We start from the raw sequence: 21366 nt of genomic DNA on the forward strand, positions 1-21366 counted from the left end.
AAATTATTGACCATTTCTAAAAGTCTTCCTGTAGAGTTTTTTTTTGTAATATAACATATATAGCATCATATTATCTACAAACAGGAATAGTTTGACTATTCTTTTCCTGTTTGTATCCCTTTAATTTCATTCTTTTGCCTTATTGCTCAAGCCAGTGCTTTGAGCTCAATGTTGACAAAAATGAGTATAGTTATCCCTACTTTTCAGAGGAAGAAACTAAAGCTCAGAAAACCAAGTGATATGTCTAAGGTTAAAGCTGCATTTCTCTTCCTGGAAATACACAGGGAGGGGGCTATAAAATTGAATAGCTGCTGCCTGCTTCTTAAATTCTATTTTCTTTCAATATCTTCATTATATATGAAACTATTGAAATTGCAATAGATAAGATAAAAATTCCAAGGTAAACTGGAAATCAGATAACACAGGTGTCAACTTGACGCTTGCTCATTTTTTCTAATATGAAATATTGGTCCAGTTATGCTTTGTGGCTAAGTAATGATTTTGCAAATTAATTATACTATAATATTGGCTAGGTCTCTAGTTGACTTCTAAGATAAAAATGTACATGAACGTGCATGTGAACTTTGCAGCCATCGTTGTTAGCATATAGTCTTGCAAAGAATGGTATATTTGCTCTAGTTCATCAATATAGAAATGCCATCTAAGCAGTTCATAGCACAATCCTTGAATTGCATGAGTGAGGCCCTTGATATCATCAGCAGCACTGCAAAATAAAAATAAATTCCCCCTAGTATCTATGCCACACAAATCAAACTGAGATTTAAATACACATATTTATGTGTATATATGGTTTAAATATGTGTGTGTGTGCACTTTATGAATCTTTTATTATGGTGATTTCCTATCTCTTGCTTTCTAGAATCATGCTACATGGCCCTATTACCCACTATGATAATTTGGACATTTTCTTATTCATCCCAAGCTTCTGACCACTGAGGTCCCTGATCAGTCTCAGCCTGCTAGTTCACATGCTAGAAGGTAACATTTGAAGGTACAATAAGCAGATCATAATAAAGCTTGGCCTCAATGATCACCTCTTCCTACATATCACACCTGCTTCTGATCCCTACTGTTTGAGTTTGGGCTGGTCTAGTGTCTTGTGTATCCAGATAGCATATGGCAGAAATGAGGAATGCCACTTCTATGATCAGATGACATTCTGACTTGACTTACATCTTGAATGGGGAGAGGGTGCTACCAGCTACGTCACCTTAAAGAATCAAACTTTCCCTGAGAGAAGTATTTCTAAAGTGACTTTTCAATGACGCTGTGCTCAGCTCTCCAGATGCCACATGTCACTTGTCACTTGCGTGATAAAGCTATGCTATATGGCATAGTTGACTTTTAGGAAGAGTTTCTGGGAATATGAATGTCTCCTAGGAAATAAATTCTGTTTATAGCTGATACTGTGCAAGGAAATCCGAAACATGAGTCTTACAATAATAAGAAACCAGGTTCTCCCAACAGCTTGCATGAGTTTGGAACTGGAATTTCTCCAGATTGTCTAAATAGGAACCCATGTGATGCCTTAACTTCAGCATTATAAGACCTTAAGGCTAGAACCCCATCAAACCTCCTGTGTTCTGTAACATGAAGCTATGAGGGAATAAATGGGTATTGTGGCAAGATTTTGTTGTTATTGTTGTTACTTGTGGTAATTGGTTATACTGCAATATGAAGCAAATACATTGCCACATTTGAGTTCCATAAATTAGCAGACTTAGTCCAATCAGCCAACAGCATTTTGGGAACAAAAGCCATCAATCTAAATATTTTTTATTTAAATTAGAAACAAGCTTGTTTTACTTGTCAATCCCAGTTCCCTCTTCCTTCTGCTCCTCCCCTGCCCCCCACCAGCCCCCTTTCTGCTCCTCAGGGAGGATGAAGAGGACAAAATTATGTCCATGGCCACATATACCCGGACAAAGCTTCTTTTCAATCGAATATTCACATGAACCTCCATCTTTGACTGATATCTTGATTGGTGCCTTTGACGAAACCTTATATAGGAAGACCTCGGTCACATATGATCAAATTCCTGATACAATATTGTGGGATTATGAAGGTGAGTTGTTTTAAGATGATGAAAATCAGAAAAACTTACTATGAATTGATAGATAGTGATAACTAATAGAGGAATTTCAATGCCTGTATAATAATTAGTCAGCTTGAAAGCCATCCAACTCAAATGATAGTCATTTGATAATAAAGCCATTGTTGCTGTTGATCCTCATTTGCTCCTGACTCCCATTGTACCTTACTTTCATGACTTTCTGTCTACACAAATCATGCCCTCTGTCTTTTTCCTTGCAATGCTAGAGGTCAAATCCAAGGCTTCATGCTTAAGAAGGCAGCACTCTACAAACTGAGATAGACTTCCCATCATCCCACCACTTGTAAGAGGATGAAGGACTATAGTCATTCAGTAAGTTATATTCTTAGTGAGGAACATGCACTTCCTCTTTACTCTTGGCAGGTAAGTGTCTCCTTTACTACAATCATTACTCTGATTTGCTTTAGAGCAGTTATCCACCAAAAGTCTTTACAGTTGTATTCTGTATACTAATCAGTAACTGCTCCAATATGAGTAGGTATGTACCAACCTCTCTGACATTTTTATCTTCCCTCTCTTAGAGTAAAACTCACTTCTATTTGTGCCTAGTGAGGTAAGGTAATGCACACTTCATAGCAAGTCAGAGCAAACTTTGTTGCAAGTGTTATGGTGATAGATGCTCTCCCTAGGAACCAAAGTCTTTGCAATCTCTGAACATGTTCCACTTAGTCAGACTGATCTTATTTTTTCTTTTTTTTTTGAGACATAGTTTCATGCTAGAGCCTCAGCTGGCCTAGTCCTCCCTCTGTAGACAAGTATGTCATTAAGCCAATATCCCTGACCAAATTTTAGGATTGTAGGCATGTGTCAACCCACCTGGCTCTAATTTGTCTTTGTTAGCCCCTGTGATTTCTGCTAAAACAAGACAACAGTAAATTAAAAGAAACACCCAAGTCTGTGAATGTGAAATATATACCCAAATATTAGCTTTGAAACAATTTCTTGTCATCATATCAGAGAGCTCCAGCACATGGTAAGAGCTGTAAGTATCACAAGAGCATCACAAAGAACACATTGTACAGGTCAGTACCCAAACTGTGCAGCAAATTAGACCATGTGAAATAAATAGTTCATCATGTTCATTAGACTAACACCATGATATGGTACACCAGTGGTATGCTAAGAAGAAATCCTCTGCCTGTGAATATTGTGGTTGACTCCCCAACATTCCTGTGACTTAGGTGACTGGCCTAAAATAATCATTAGGCATCAGTTCCTTTTTACCAGTGAGCAGTTCAAGCATGGATGCAGGACTTAGGAAACACTACCCTGGCTCCAGATAGAGATCCCAAGCAAGGGAGCATCTTGACTAGAGGCAGTGCCAGAAGGAGAAAAGCAGAGCGCCTGAAGCTCTGGTCCCAGAAGCTTGAAATGCAAAGTCTACAAATGGCCAGGAAATGATGGTGTGACCCTGGGTCCTCTATGACACCACAATGCCATCCAGTCTTGATGCCCACTCTGCCTGTGGACATCTTTGAACATCCTTGTTGTTTAAGACTGCTGCAACCCAGATTTTATTACTTGCAGAAGCAAAGCTATTCTACTGGTAACATATTTTGAGCACCAATAAAATATAGATCTGAAAGAGGACATTTTGTAGTTAAATTTATGCAGCCATCCTTAAGAACAAAACCAGAGGATTAAAGACAATCTTAGAAAGGACAGCAGGCCTACTTTTAGATTGGTTCTTATAAGCGATGGTTTAGTGCCAAAATCAAGATGTCAGATGAGATCCAGGACAGAAAAAAAATGGTACCAAATATAAATGGAATCAGAACTTGAAGTAATCACTTTCTTACTCACTAAATCAGTGGATCTCAATCTTTGGGTCCTGATCCCTTTGAGGGGGTCACATATCAGATATCCTGCATATCAAATATTTACATTATGATTCATAACAGCAGCAGAATTACAGTTATGAAGTAGCAATAAAATAACATTGTGGTTGGGGGAGATCACCACAATATGCAGCATCAGGAAAGTTGAGAATAGCTTCCCTAAATCTATAATGTCATGGCACAGACATGATCTGACCAAAAGGGGTATGCAAGCCTAATTGGTCAGTACTGAGGAGCTATTGGGCAGAAAATGTCTTGAATATTTCACTCTCTTCCATGAAAGTAAGCCACTGATCAAGAGCTCATTGGGAAGTAACTAAAAGTTCTTTTAAAATGTGTTAGCAGCCACCAGCAGTGTGGTACCAGGCACTGGCTGCTATTCTCTGGTCTAGAGGAAGATGGGAACACTTGGAAAGTCAGAACACACACCAATAATCACAGGTCATTCCATGAGCTCAATATTAAGTCAACTCACAAGGAAGTGGTTTATTTGTTATATTGACAAAGAGTGACAGCAAAGAAGAAACAGAAGAAAAACTGGAAGCCACATCTGGAGGTTTGTCTTACCTATACCACAGGCAGCTATATATACAATTAAATCATATATAACTGTACTTATCTCACTTCTCCATTCTCTACCTGTTTGTACAACATAGATTAAATTTGGCAAGCCTAGAGGGAGGGCTTTAAAGTCACATAAGTGTGATTTAGACTCCAGCACTGACTGTGTGGTCCTTGAGATGTTACCAAATTAACTAAGTCTGATATCTCCTCAGGGAAAGAGAAGTAGTATGTATCTGCATTTCTGTTTCAAGGCATGAAAGAAGAGGTACACGGACACCAAGGATCAGTCAGTCAGTAACAAAACATAACGAATAACAGATGCTATCAGCTTTCTTTCCATTCTTCCTAATAAGGGCTTTTTCTCTCCTAATAAGGTGAGGATAAAATCACTGAGGGGGGAATCTTATAAGCCATGGAATATTCCCTTACACTTTGTGAATATATGTCTCTCTGAAACTGATGACAAATACCTGGACAGGATAAGGTTAGGAGGACAGCCAAACAGAGCATGCTGGGAGGAAGAAGGACAAAGTCAGAGGAGTCACCAGCCGGACATAGAGGAAGTAGGATGTGTCTAAGATGAGGTAACCAGCCATGAGCCACGTGGTAGAACTTACATAAGAAATATGTGTTAATTTAAGTTGTAACAGCTAGTGAGTAATAAGCCTGAGCAATTGGCGAGTATTTATAATTTATATTCAGTCTCCATGGGACTTATTTGGGAACTAGTGGGCAGGAAAGAGAAGTCCATCTATAATTGGTGTCCAACATGAGGCACCTACATCCACTTAAGACCTGAGAAGCTTTAAAAAAGATTATAAATGCACAAAAACAGAGCCAAATGTGGCCAGTCTTACATCTCTCATGCCTGCCACAGTACAAAGACATGTCTCATGGCAGCTGCCAGCATGCCACAAGTTAAGCCACATGGTGGGTTCCCACAGTCTCTCACACTGGCTGTGGTGCAGAGAGGCATCTCCTCACCAATGCCTGTGGGCTTGAGCTGTCAGCATGAGCTCTACCAGCTCAATGCATGTAAGGTTTTGGGTTTTGCTCGTGCAGACAGAAAAGGTTACAGATGCTCAGTAAAGACAGATCTAGATTGGAAAAAAACAAAAAACAAAACTTCTAAACATTTTAAACAGTGTGTTTAAAATTGTGCAAAAGCTTGAGTGGGAAAAGAATAAGATTATAGAGAGCCATAAAAAATATACAGTTTTAAAATAATAGTAAAGTCCTTAAAAGGGGAGTAAAGTAATATTTTAAAAAGTCACGTAAAAACGAAAAATACACAGAGAGTCTGGATACTGTATGCTATTGTGTTGTCTTTGAATTTTTGACTGCTGAGGAAACAGCAATAGCTACTAAAAGACACTGGATTATAAAAGTTGTTGGATTAAACCAACCTATATGTTTTTAAAATGTCTTGACTTCAAAGTAGGAATCCAAAGATATGTTACTCTGGAGAGGAGGTTATGTTTTTATTTTCACTGGAAATGAAAGGCTGTGGGTTTCCTCAAAGTTAAAGATGATCAGGTTTCATGGAGGAAGACCCCTGAAAATCCTGGTTACAAACATAAAGAAATAAACCTAAAAGAACTAGAAGACATTCAAGTTTGATCCTGGGGAGTCTGCTAGTCTGGGATGACTAGCACACTAGAACTGCAGGAAGTTTAAATGATTTGCTAGTCTAAGCATTCTAGGAAACAGATAGAGAAATGCTCTGCCATTTTTAGCTAGGTTACACATAGCTATAAGAAGAAATAAACAAAAATCCAAACAAACAAACAAAAATCCAAAATGAACAAAAAACTAAACAAAACAAACAAAAAACCAAAACACTACCTGGACTTACTTTTTGAATTCTTAGACAATAGGAAAAGATGCTCTTTAAATCCCTGTGTGTCTTACTTTTAGCTCCACATCGTTTGACAGTGTTAGTCCTGAAGGATGAAAATGAGAGTGTGTTCCAGAATTTACCAACAGAACCAAGTAAATAAGCTCAGAGTCTGGCAGAGAGCTGTATTCACCAAGTTGGGGTGGGGAACTGAAATCCAGGGTGTGAGGGATGTCATGGGTGAAAGAAGAGAGAAAAAGATGATGGCAACTACCCCTCCATTCTGTTCCATGCAAACACTACCAGTGTTAGAGAAGTGACCTGGATTCTGGACAGACTGGATGCTGGTCTGCTGTCAGAACATGGGTCTGGGGAGGGGCATTGGCAGCAGAGATATGCCATGGAAGGGGAGCATCTTCAGTTGGGGCTCTACAGGGCTCCTTTTAAGATCTTTTGGGATGCACTTCTAGACTCTTCACTGATAGTGTGCAATAAATATGCTGCATTCTCAGACTCTTTAAAAAGACTGCTAACAAGTCTCTACATGCTTGTTATCTATATCTTGTTATCTATATCTTGTTATCTATATCTTGATAGCATGAACAGAGAATTATTCAGATTTAAATTCTCAGCACCTAGTGCTATAGTTGGATCTTGAATACTTTCTGTAGACTCACATGTTAAAAGTCCCAGGTTACCATTATAGAAACATGTTGGAAGTACGGACATGCTGGGCTTTATGAAAAATATTTAAGCCACTGTGGCTTGTGCCTAATGGAGACTGTCATGGTCTTGTTACTTCCTCTCTCTTTGCATCCTGGCATGAGATTCATAGTGCACATGCCTCTCCAGACACAAAACAAGGAGGCCAGTCTCCCATGGATCCTAAAACTGTGAGTACAATACAGCTTTTCTCTTTGTAAGTTGATTATCTCAGCTATTTTGTTACAGTAGTAATTTAAAGCTGAATAACACACCTACCAAGTGACTAATATTTATCAAGTCTTCAATACATCATATGAATAAATAAAGGCTGACATTCTGCATAAAAATTACAAATGTGTAAAGCCAGAAATAATAGGGAAAGCCACATGATTTTTATTTAACTATAAGATTGGGTTTATCGTCAGTTTGTTTCTGTGTGGTAAGTATTTATTGAATTTCTGTAGGTGTGTCAGCCAATGTACTAGATATATGGGATAATGAGATGAAGTTATTCTTAATATAAATTAGTTTTAAATTGATTGGTCCTGAAAGTTGAACTAGCTAAAAGTGCCTCATTGCTCTCATATACTTATTTGTATGTCTCACAGTACTCAATCCATTTGATTATGATACACTTTGATACACTTTATACCTGTCTTATTGACATATAACCTCTATTGCCAATATATTATAAACTTTAATTTAAAAGAGCAAGTCCTGGGCTCTGTTCTGCCCCCCTAACCTCCCATATCAACCCCTGCTTACTTCTGCCTGAAACCACCCCCACCCCCAAGAGTGGACCTGCCCAGACCGGGAAGGGAAGGCCCACTCTGAGTCTAGATACACCTCACCCCTGTCCACACTCTGCCCTCTGTCCTGCAGCAGGCCCCCAAACCTCAGGTGAGTCTGGGTGCTGCTCTGCCCCCCCAACCACCCCCATCAACCCCTGCTTGCTTCTGCCTGAGCCCACCCGGGCAAGTGTAGACTTGCCCAGACCCGGAAGGCCCACCCTGAGTCTGGACATACCCTACCCTTGTCTACCCACCTCCCTTTGCCATCCAGCTGAGCCCTCCACCTACCACTGGAAAGAGGGAGAGACCCCACCTGCACTCACTGGAAAAAGATATGGAAGAAGACAGAGTAAGAACACACTCAACAACAGAAAGACCAATATGACACCACCAGAATCTAGGGACTCCACACCAGCAAGACCTGAAAACCCAACACAGTTGATGAAGAAGAGATGGACCTCAAAAATTATCTTAGGAAGATGATAGAGACCTTTAAAGAGGAAACAAGAAAATCCCTTAAAGAAATAAAAGAAAAAAACAAGCAAAAAATTACATGAAATGGAGGAAAAGACAAACTAGGAAATAAACTGAGGGCTGAAATCAATAAAGTAGAAAGTAGGAAACCATTACAAAGAATCAATGAAACAAAGAGTTGATTCTTTGAGAAGAGCAACAAGATAGACAAACCTCTATCCAAACTAACCAAAACATTTTCCATGCTTTTGGATAGGTAGAATCAACATAGTAAAAATGGCAATCATGCCAAAAGTAATCTACAGATTCAACACAATCCCCATCAAAATCCCAACACAGTTCTTCACAGACCTTGAAAGAACAATACTCAACTTTATGTGGATAAAAACCCAAGATAGCCAAAAACAACTCTGTACAATAAGTGATCTTCTGGAGGCATCACCATCCCTGACTTCAAGCTCTATTATAGAGCCATAGTTCTGAAAACACCTTGGTATTGGCACAAAAATAGACAGATAGACCAATGGAATTGAATTGAAAACCCTGATATTAACCCACACACCTAAGAACAGCTTATTTTTGACAAAGATGATAAATCTATACAATGGAAGAAAGATACCATCTTCAACAAATGATGCTGGCATAACTGGATTTGGACAGGCAGAAGATTGCAGATAGATCCATATCTGTCACCATGCACAAAAATAAGTGCAAATGGATCAAAGGTCTCAACATAAATCCAGCCACACTGAATCTTCTAGAAGAGAAAGTGGGAGATACCCTTGAACAAATTGGCACCGGAGACTGCTTCCTGAACATTACACCAGTAGCACAGACATTGAGATCTACAATTAATAAATGGGACCTCCTGAAACTGAGAAGCTTCTGTAAGGCAAAACGACAGCCCACAGAATGGAAAAATATCTTCACCAACCCCACATCTGACAGAGGGCTGATTTCCAAAATATACAATGAACTCAAGAAGCTAGCCACCAAAACACCAAACAATGAAATTAAAAAGTGGGGTGCAGAACTAAATAGAAAATTCTCAACAGAGGAATCTGAAATGGCTGAAAGACACTTAAGAAAGTGCTCAAAATCCTTGGCCATCAGAGAAATGCCCAACTCTGAGATACCACCTCACACCTGTCAAAATGACTAAAATCAAAAACACCAATGACAATCTATGTTGGAGAGGATGTGCAGAAAAAGGAAAACTCCTCCATTGCTGGTGGGAGTGCAAACTTGTAAGACCACTTTGGAAATCAGTATGGCGGTTGCTCAGAAAAATGGCAATCAGTCTACCTCAAGATCCAGCAATTCCTCTCTTGGGTACATACCCAAATAATGCACATCCATACAAGGACATATGTTCAACCATGTTCATAGAAGCATTGTTTGTAATAGCCAGAACCTGGAAGCAACCTAGATGCCCCTCAACTAAAGAATGTATAGGGAAAATGTGATACATTCATACAATGGAGTACTACTCAGCAGAAAAAAGCAATAGAATCTTGAAATTCGCAGGCAAATGGATGGAACTAGAAGAAACCATCCTGAGTGAGGTAACCCAGTCACAAAAAGACAAACGTGATATGTACTCACTCATATATGAATTTTAGACATAGAGCAAAGGATTACCAGCCTATAATCCTCTTCACCAAAGAAACTAGGAAACATGAAGAACTCTAAGGGATAAATGGACCCCAGGATGAGAAGTGGCATGAACTCCTGAGATAATTGGGAGCATGAGGGTAGGGGAGAGGGAGCTGCCACAATAAGAGCAGGAGAAGAGGAGTAGAGGAGAGGAAATGGAGGGGCAGAAATATTGAGTCAGGGGAAGAATAGAGGAGAGAGAGCAGGATGAGAGATACCATATTAGAGGGAGCCACTATAGGTCCGAGAAGAAATCTGGAACTAGGGAGATTTCCAGAGACCTACAAGGATGACAAGAACTGACAATCAAAGCAATGGTGGAGAGGATAATCTAAATACCCTTCCCCTATAATGAGACGGATGACTACCTTTTATGCCATCCTAGAGCCCTCATCCAGTGGCTGATGGAAGCAGAGGCAGACACCCACAGATATACATTGAACTGAACTCTGGAACTTAGTTGCAGAGAGGGAGGAATGAAGATCAAACGGGTCAGGACCAGGCTGGTGAAACCCATAGAAACAGCTGTCTTATGGAAGGGGGAGGGTATGGACCCCAGACTGCTGTCTGGAAGGCCAGTACAGGACTGATCCAGACTCCTGATCATGGATGTCAATTTGGAGGCCTCCGCACTCTAGGGGGGCCCTGGTAGTGGATTAATATTTTCCCTGGTGTAAGAAGGCACTTTGAGAGCCCATCCCACGTGAAGGGATGGACTCTCCTCCTGGACACATGAGGAAAGGCCTAGGCCCGGCCCAGGATGATGTGGTGGACTTTGGGGAGCCCCTGTTGAGGGCCCTACCCTGCCAGGGGAGTGAAGGGTGGATGGGGTGGGGGATAGTTCAGGGGTAGGGGGAAAGGGTAGGGGAGAGGGGAGGGAGAGGGAGAGGGAGAAGCGATTTATATGTGAAACAAGCTTGTTCATAATTTGAACTAATAAAAAATTACAAAAAATAAAAGAGCAAATCTTTTGAATTACACATATCTAAAACTGTAAAGTTTAACCAAATTTCACACTTTTGCCATGTGTTACTTAATTTCATTATAGTGGATTAACAGTTGCCCATTTGATTTTGCCTGTATAGTTGTCCGTTGAGACATTAATCACAGCAAATTCATTTTTGAACCATTGTTGTCATCTAGTGGCAAAATGTAGTATTTCATTAGCAGAAAGTATTCCATTCTCTCAAATAACTAACATTATAACCATAACCAAATTTTTATAAGGACAGTCTACCACCATTTCAATATCTCCAACTATTGGATTAATAAAAACAATAAAAAATAGAGTAGTTTAGAGTGTTTACTCTAAGACAAAACTTCCTCAACACAACAATGTTTTCATTGCCTGAAACATTTCATTCTTGTATGGCTGTGCTGGTGGGCATAAAATAAATCTCTTTATATTCTCTCAAATCCATGACTGTGAAAAGAGAGAGTATTGTACTTATATTACAACCCTATATGCTGCGGTGCATTCTTTCTGTCTCCATTTTCTTTCTTGTTTGCTTTTTGTTTTTCCACTGAAGATACATACAGTCTGTGCAGGTTTGTTTAGACTTGCTGTTCATTGGACATCTCCTTAAATATTTAGCCTTTCTTATATGTCTTTCTAGCATTCTCATTCCATACCTAAGTGTAGTTATACTTCCTTAAACCCTTGAGATCAACAGAGCTTGAGACATACAATTCCTATAAATATGAATCTTAAGTGGGGAGTTGTACAAAGTTTGAAAAGGTATGCTATCAGAATTTGAGGATAAAGTTTGAAAAAAATCAAATAGACAAATGTTCATAACTGCATAGAAGTCCTATCCATGGTCATCTACCTGGCAAGGCTCAAGACTTATAAATGAATAAAACACATTCTTATTTACCCTGTTGGGAGCCAGATCAACTCAAGTCTTTCTCTGAGGTCCCAATTAAATGAAAAAGGGAAAGTTAATTCTGTGTCCTTACCTAGGGGGCAGACTTGGCAAGATCCAGTATGGAGCTGGAACATGGACCTCCAAGGAGTTTGGGTTCCTGAGAACCCAGCTTTCTCGGCTGACAAGCTGGGTTTATCAGTCCTAAGGCAGCTGTATCAGGCGTATACTGTGTTATTTTGCAACATTGTCTGACATAGGTCTCTGCTGATCTTGGCCCAGTCTCCCCCTACAAACAGTATATAAGACACTGTACTTCTTAATAAACTTATGCAAGACCTCCTGGTCCCAGCTATCTGTCTTCCTTTTTCTCATCCCCAGTCCTTACTGCCTCTACACCTCACCATTCTGGACCATGATTCCTGCAGCTTTGGGTCATTATCCGGAAAAGTTAGAAACACATGCATGAGTTTTCCACAAAGTCTTGGTCCTAAGATTTTGCCAGAGAGGCAGTCTTGGTGGAATTCTTATCATGGATTCTACAAGGTGCTTCCAGATGGTCTTTCTCAACAAATCACATATCAGCTCTCTTTCTCAAGCACTGCCTTTCCTAGGGTTGGGGTGTGAGGGACAGAGTCTCTCATGACTGCATTGGAGAAGGTAAAGTTGATTTTGCAGTTTGCTACTGTACATCCTTTTAGGATGTGTTTATTTTTGTGTTGTGAGCTGCACCTGCAAGCTGAGCCATGGATTTGCAGAAATCAGCAAAATACATGGAGAGGGAGCACTCTTTCTTTGGATTAGGATCAAAGAGAGGTCACAGACATAGAATTCTGAGAGTAATGATACGCTTCCTTCAACTGTTATCACAGTGGCCTGCCACCTTTGTACTAAATGCATTACTGGCAACTGCCACTGCTTTCAGCTCTAGGACTATGAGGTTTATAGTTATTGCATTCTCCCAATGACTCCCATGGGCAGAGCCAAAAAGAAAGTCACCTGGCAAATGCATCTGGGAAATGTAGTTTTCAGATTTCTAAATGCCAGTTCCAAGTAAAGAATAAAAATGTGTACAGAATGACTCCCAACAAAGGAGTGAGCACCATCACCCTTTCATCAGGCTATTAGCAGCCAGTTCTCCAAGTAGCCATAGATAAATCACCACACAACAACCTCCATTTTATATTTCCATGTACAGGTATGTGTGTTCTGTGTTTGACTGAAGATGAACTTTGCCTCTTCTGAAGAAGCTGGATAACAATATCCAGCTATGATGAACTCACCTATAGGTAATGGTGATTTCAACTCAGTCACAATCTCACCTGATCGCTGTAATAGAGAACAAAAGAACCACAAAGTTATTCACTAGACACTCTGAACACACACAATGACCAGAACTCTGCGCTTACTCCTCTCTTTCTGTCCAGCCCAACAGACTTTTTTCTTGCTCATTTGAATCAATCAGATTACACAGCACAGTAATTTCTCTGATAGTTTCATGCAATCCAAATGACCAAGAGGCAGCCCAGTTTCCATCTGGGATATAATAGTGTCCTTAGAGAAAGTACAATCATTCAAAGACATGATATAGGAAACAACAGTATTGTGAATGTTTGTATGGAGATCTAATGAAACCAGCTTTTGATTTCCGAACTTACATGTTTCAGCTAAGCATAAAACTAGAAAGAACAGTGGCAGTGATTTTATGTGTACATATCATGCTGGATGACACAAAAACCTTCCAGAGAATTAGCTCCAAATTGAGGTTTTAAGAGGCCAATTCTCTCAAGAAAATGATAAATCAGTAAACTCTGACTTGTATCATTTCTTTGTCCCAGAAAATAAATTTCTTTGCTGGAAGAATTGATATATGGGAAATATGCCAGGAAATATGGACTCTATATGATGGTGATAGAAGCAGAGTAGACAAGCAGGTGAAGCTGTTTCCAAAAGAAGTATCTACTTGTGACACAAAGGATTTCATGCCTTTATTTCCAGCACTAAGGAGGTGGAGACAGGAAGTGATATGGCTGGTTAGAGAGAGGAATATAAGGTGGGAGGAGACAGGAGCTCAGCTTTTCTGTCTGAGGATTTCATAGAGCTAAGTTTAGTGGCTTGCTGCTTTACTTCTCTGATCTTCCAGCTTTCACCCCATATCTCACTCTGGGATTTTATTATTAAGAGCAATTAGATTCGTCCTACACTTACACGTGTGGGATTTGGATATCCTCTTATACTAACCTCTACTGAAGTTCTCCTTGCTCTTTCCTAAATGTCTTTTTCTTCAATTATTTATCTTATTTGTTTTGAATTCTGATTGTGTAGAGAAACTATTAACACTTGCCCATGTTTCAGACCTTCACTTCTGGCTACATCTCAAACCAGGCAAAGTAGGCATTCAGATGAAACAAGACAAGATGGTAGAAGAGCGTTCATATCACTGTCTTTTGGGCCCATCACAAAAGGGTCCAGGATCATAGACCATTGTATATTTATTAATAAACCAAGAACAGGCTTTTCTCATAGATAGAACTCATAAAAAATGACACAGAGACATTAATTAAGAAAACTTGGCTTATAGCTTAGGCTTGTCCCACTTGCTCTTATAGCTTAATTTAACCCATTTATATTAATCTACATTTTGCTTCATGGCTTTTTATCTCTCTTCCATCTTGTACTTCCTATTTCCTCTCCATGTCCTCTGGTGTCTTTCCCAGGCATAAATCCCTCTCCTCTTTTCTCTCTGCCCTGTAAGTCCCTTCTAACCTCTTTCTGCTTAGCTATTCGGCACTCGGCTCTTTATTAAACCAATCAGAAAGTGTCTTGGCAAAGACACATCTTCCCTGTATAAAAAACGATTATCCCACATTTTCTTTCTCTTCAGTCAACAGTACATGGGCAGAAAGCAACTTATGATAAATTAGGTTAAGCACTTATTATTGACATTTAAGAAACGACTCACGCTTGAGATCATCCAAGTGCCTATATCCATGGAAGGGAGGGAATTAAGATTCCTGTGTCCCTTCTTGTTTCAACAAAAAGGAAACAGGAAGAATATAGAAAAACAATGAACTTGGATCTTTACAAGTGTGCTACCAGCTATTGTGGATTTGGGGACCATATTAATATTTTCATACCAAAAATAATATAAAGCAGAAGGGAAATAGGAGAGAAAACTGGGCTGTAATGGTTGCATGAATAAATTAGTCCTTTGGTATTTTAGATGACTAATGTAGCCACAGTGAAGGGGAAAGAGTCAAGCAGTTTTGAACAGAATTTTGATGAAACATTTTTGCTTCAAGACAACGGTTATAATGACACATCAATCTCAGAAGTTTGTTTTCCTTGTCATGAGGGTTAACAATTTTAAAACTGATTTCAGTATTTTGTAAGATGGAGCATTTGCCCAATGCAGTGTTGAAAATGCAATCAGATTTCTCATTGCTGGAGAGCAGCTGATAAACACAGAAACAGGGATGCCAGATGAGATTGTGATGTATGGATCTGAGGCAGAAGCATCCATGTAAATCACAGCTGTATTTAGTCATACAAGTGCATGTGTACTGCATGCATTTATTTTTAGCCCTCTTGGCTGAGGGGACCTAGAGATGTCACTCTGGTTGTGATGAAGGCACACAGCATCTAGATCATTGTCTCTTAATGCCATTTTTCATGAAAGGAACCCTGAAAACACATTCAGTGCTAGGGTTGGAGAAAGGAAGAAAGTATAATACTAGTCTGGAGTTTCTTACCAAAAAAAAGTGTGCAAAGATGACAGGGACATGTTAAAATAGGGCATTGGAGCCAAGTTAAGGAACGTTTTCTGAGGAAGTATGAGGGAGAGTATGTCTCAATATACACAAGGGTAAAAGGTAAAACTCCATTTGTAGTCATCTCATAAGATGTCCACACAGCCCTCACTTCTTAGACATCACCCCTTTATGTGGTCTTCTCACATATTAACTCAGGGTTGAGTTACTAATAGTGGGCATTGGAGGCAGCTGTGATGGCTTCCAAATTTGGCACCAAATTAGGTGCCAAAAGTATTGACACTTGTACCTTGCTTTACCTCTTGAGTGGCTCTGTGGCCTTCACCCCTTTGGAGAGGCCAGCCACAAACACTCAGCATGAATTTTCCAGTCATCTGAGCAGCCATTCCACAAGGGCATCCCTAGTCACTGTCACACTAGCAGAGGAAAACAGATGAGTAAGAGCAAATAGTTAACAAAATGAATGCATACATAATGAACATAGGAAAATAAAAAGAAAGAGAACTTTTTCACAACATAATGCCAAATAATAAATGTAAATGGATGAGTTACAGTTGGGTATGGAGAGTCCCCCAAAGGCTCAGGTGTTAGAAGCTTGGTCCTCAGTGAAGGATTTTGGATGGAACTTTTAAGAGGAGAGAAACTAGTGAAAAGGCTTCAGGTTACTGGGGAATGTGCTTAATGAAGAAAGTGAGTCCATTGTCCCCTTCTTTGTCTCTTTCTTTCCGGCCAGAAAATAAGAAATTTTCTTCTGCTAAGCCCTCTAGTCATGATGTTGTAACTTATACAATCCCCAAAGTGATGCAATTAAGCATGTATGGACCAAAATATCCAAAATTGTGAGCAAAGTGTAATGTCTTTAAATGAGTTGATTGCCTCAGTTATTTGGTACAGTAATAGAAAACTAACCAGAGTTTTAAAATCACCATTCTGCAAACATCAGCATAATAACTGATTTCATTTTTAAGTCAATGGCATTGGAATTGAAGGGAAGCAGAGCATTATATAGTTTCAGAATGTCTTCCCATGAGGTGTTTATTAATAATGAAGGGAATACCAGATGAGGTGATGGACGCCAGCCACCTCAGCGCTTCTGTGTCAAAAGCCTAAGCCCAAACCAGTGCTACTGCTACTGATGCTAATAATAAGTAATGGTGAACTAAATTATACAAACCTATAATTAAGAAAGGATAGGTGACATTGAGCTGACAAATCCTATTTTGTGGTCCCAGCAATGAAGTAGTCATGTATTTCCCTGGTGAAATGCACAACTTCAATAAACAAGAAAGAAACATGAGTCAAATCTCAGAGTAAGGGATTGTGTCTTGTAAAATTATCAAGTCACAGAAAAACTGGACCCCATTCATATTAAAAGCAAGTGTACAAAGGACATGCACATCTCCTAAGTGCACCTTCATTTGTAGGTATAATAGATAATATATACAAAAGGTAGAGATTTCTAAACCAATTTCCAACGGATATAAATGTATTATGGGCCTGGAAACTCTGGAAGCTTTATGGATTATGGGCTTTGCTGCACCTGCTGTCTTACGCTGTACCTGTTATCATCTACAAAGTCAAGCTGGCATATGGACAGAGTTCTATGTAAATAACATATTTGTTTAATTAATCTCCAGGATATTTGCCTATTTTTCATTCATGTAGCTTTGCTTTCCTGTTGTCCAGTCTCCCTCTACACATCTGTACTCTTCCTGCCATGATGTGTTAGTGAAACATGGTATTATGGTGTTATATTTTCAAGATTTCATCATTATAAAAACAAATATGAGATCTTAGCTTTTACCCAAGTGTGTTAAAAATGTGAACTGAAGTCCTTTTTCTTTCCTATTTCTTGTGTGTGTGTATGTGTGTGTGTGTGTGTTTAAATATGGATTCACATGCATGTAGAAGCTCAAAACTGAAGTCAAGGGGTTTTCTCCACCACTGTCCACATTATTAATTGATGCAGATTCTCTCTGTTGAATGTAGACATTACAGATATTGCTACAAGCCACAGATCACACAGTAATTAATCAGCCTCATTTCACAAGACCAACCCATAAAGATATAGAATTCTTCTGAAGGATTAAACCAGGACACAAGGCATATTGGAATATAGTCTTGTGGATGAATTGGCTGTTCTTGCTGTAGATTCTTCCTGTAGCTTATTCCTCTCTGTAAAACACTTGGGATTTACTTCCTACAGTTTAGCACTATGTGATCATTTACTGGGAACAATTTCTCCCCTGCATTTGGAGTTTACTGATTATATGTGTGAAACCTGTTCTCCATTACCAGGTCCTAGTTTGCTGATCACATTTCTTAGCCATGTGTGAGACCTGTCTCCCATTATCAGGTCCTTGTTTCCCTCTCCTATGTAATTACAGAGATCTGCCTTCCTGCAATTATCCTTATTGACAGGCATTTGGTCAGTGTTTAGGGCCCAGGCAAAAGTGTTTCATCTAAGACATTCCCAAATATCCAAGGACATAGAATTACTACACACCCAAAGCTGTTGATTCATAGCTGCCTATATGGATAGAAAAAAATAAGCATACTCTGGTTTTTCCTCACTGACAGATAGACAAGAATAACCGAAACTAGCCCTGCACTAAAAGATTCTCAAACTTCTTGTTTTATTACCCAAGATCTTAGCTCAGAGGTTTACTGCTTGTGTTTCCCTGAGAAAATAATGACACAGGTAATCAGCCCATTTGCTCATCCTCAGAAAAATGTAAACTTTCCTGAAGGCCTGTGCCACCACTAGGGCCAGAGCACTGGAAGGCACCTGGTACTGTTTCTTGGACCATCTCCTTGAAATATAGCCCTAAGCAATTGGTGCTAAAAAAGCTTCTCCTAGCAGTTTTAGTTTATTGCTCTGTGTGTAAATCTTACCTGCCTTGCTGACTCTGAGAAACTCAAGTTTCACATTGTATTGCAAAATGAATTACTGTTGCAAATGTATATATGCCCATACTCCCAAGAACTGGGGAGAAGAAGACAAGGCAGAAGAATAAAGAAACATGCAGAAGAACAATTGTGTGTGAGTTAGTTTTTTCCCTCAGGCCCCTTAGCTATTTTTTCTTCGATGGCTATAGAGTCTTAGTTGGACCCTGTAAGGGACCCTAAACAGAGGGCTGGTACCCCATAAAGGATCCTGGTAAGATATGGCTAGGCTTGCTAGCTGGCTTGCTGCAGGAGCCCCCTGTCTCTGAGTCCTGAGCACTAGAATTATAGGTGAGATGCCATGCCCACCCATCTTTTACATGGGACCTGGGCATCCAAATTCTGAACCCAAAGCCTGGACAGCAAGCTCTGTAAGCACCCAGATGGTTCCCTGGCCCTGAACTGAATATTTTGAAATAGAATTTTTAACACTGCATTAATATTTTACTAAGCATTATGAAGAAATCCATTTGGTTTGTCAATACATTTTAGTGAAACATTAAAACATTGTGACACAGTAATCTTTGGAAAAGAGAAAAAAGAGTGGGTATTCTAGTTAGAATGCTGAGTAGCTTCATGGAAGAAGACACACAAGCTTGAAGTAACCTGGAACAGGATGTTGCTTGAGCCGTTAAAAATCCATGAGAATTGTGAGGAGGAAAACAAGAATACAAAGAATGAGGAATACTAGGTTCCCTCAGGGTAGTTTGAGATCAAGAATGTGTAATTAGCATAAGGGGTAGGGAACCAGAAAAAAGAAGTGTCTACAGCATCATAGAGCATAATGCACCATGCAATGTGAGCCCACAGATTTCGTTATTTGCTTAGGGCTGTGGTAGAAACTGATAGAGAAGCAGAGACCCAAGTATGATGGACACAGGGCTGAAGTCTCCAGATCTTTTGCATGAGGGCACTGCAGACAGCTGGGTCACAGAAACAAGTGGTTAACTTACAACTTGGAAACAAGCATCTGGATCGCCTCCTTTGATGGGCCCTTGTTGGGTGGAGTATATTCTTCTGTAGTATACAGAGTGATTTCCAGTTTTCTTCTGTTATAAGCCACTTTTAATATGGGATGGTTAAATAAATATGGTAGGTTTCTTAGAGTTTCTCACAGGCAAACAAACTTGTGGGGATGGGTGACATGCTATCCACAGGCTTCTCTAAATAGACTTAGTGTGTCATTGCTTACCCTGGCTTTGCTATTTTGACTATTTTGACTATTTTGAGTCAAAAATAATGAACAAAGGGTTTATGGTTGCTTTTATAGCATTTTGAGATTAACATAACAAAAGCATCAATACTCCTGGGCAGGCCTAGCCACCCATAGGTATCTCCAGGTTCATCAATGAACTTTAGGCCACAGTAGACATCTGTGTCCATAGCATACTGTCCTAGGTACTTAGAAGGTAATCCAACAATTTTCTATGATAAGTGGTAAATATCAGTGGCCATAATAAGAAGAAAAATTTGTTGACTACTGTCATGACTTAGTATGAAATGTTCTCAGAAATTTCAGTGCTCCAGCCCAGACCTCAACTTTTTGAGGGCCTTGCTGGATGAAAGAGAGCACTGGAAGCAGGTCCTTGACATTATCCTGTCCCTTCCCTCTCCCTTCCTCAGTAATGATAACTCTTTCTGCCAGCAGCCCGAGTTCCACCGCCACGTTATTGCTCCCCAAATAACACAGAGACACATATTAGGTACAGTGCTGCTGGCCAAATGACTAGGATTTCTTATTGGCTAGCTCTGTCTTAAGTAACAACCATAACAATTAATCTATATATTTTATAAAGACTTACCTTACCGAGGACACTGGCAGCAAGCATCCTCTCTTCCTGGGATCACATCGTGACTCCATCCCTTTCCTACTTTTTCCAGAATCCTCCTTCTGTACTAGTCCCACCTAACTTGCTTCCCTATTGAACAACAGTGCTTTATTTTTCAACCAATAAGACAAACATATACATAGGACTTCCCCCATCATTCCTCCTTCCCTCTCCTATTACCCCCTTTTTCTTTCTGTCACGAACTAAGTGCTTTCTTCCACATGCTCCTGAATCGATGGTTTTCCTAGAAGGCCTATGCTGCTTAGGTTTGGAAACCTGAAAAGGAAGATAGGGAAATGAGAAGAGGACAGACAACCAGACACACATACAGAAAAGCTGGGATCCAATGAAATGTGCACACTCGGATAGAGTGGCTCCAAGTGCTGAAACATCCCGGAAGCTTGGGTTGTTTATCATGTCAAGAGAGGCTTGAAGCTGGGTTATGGCACACGCCTTTAATCCAGCACTGTCGAGGGCAGAGGCAGGTGGATCTCTGACTTCCAGGCCAGCCTGATCTACAAACTGAGTTCCAGGACAGCCAGAGCTGTTACACAGAGAAACCTTGTCTCAAAAAAAAGCAAAAAAGAACAAGAGAGAGAGAGAGAGAGTCTTGATAGGTGTTGAAGGAAAGTGATCTCAGGCTATAAACATCTACAAGGAGGAAGTACACTTGCTAGCTTTTGGATACACTTGTCAATCATTTGTAAACTCTCTCAAGCATGGCCCAGAGGAACACTTTGCCTTTCCAAGCCTGACACAAAGGAAAGACTCTGCCAGTATCCCATGGGTCTAAGGCCTTGGTCATTGACACAGTGGTTTGTGTCAATCAATAGCCTTCACTCAGACCTTCACTCCCTAAAGACTTCACTCTCTTCCCCCAGAAGAGACTATTTAATCCATGATACAGAAAGGAAGGTTAGGACACATGAAGTTGAATGGCTTGCACAAGGTCATACA

Source organism: Cricetulus griseus, chromosome 2 (genome assembly GCF_003668045.3).
Source record: "Cricetulus griseus strain 17A/GY chromosome 2, alternate assembly CriGri-PICRH-1.0, whole genome shotgun sequence".
NCBI lineage: Eukaryota > Metazoa > Chordata > Mammalia > Rodentia > Cricetidae > Cricetulus > Cricetulus griseus.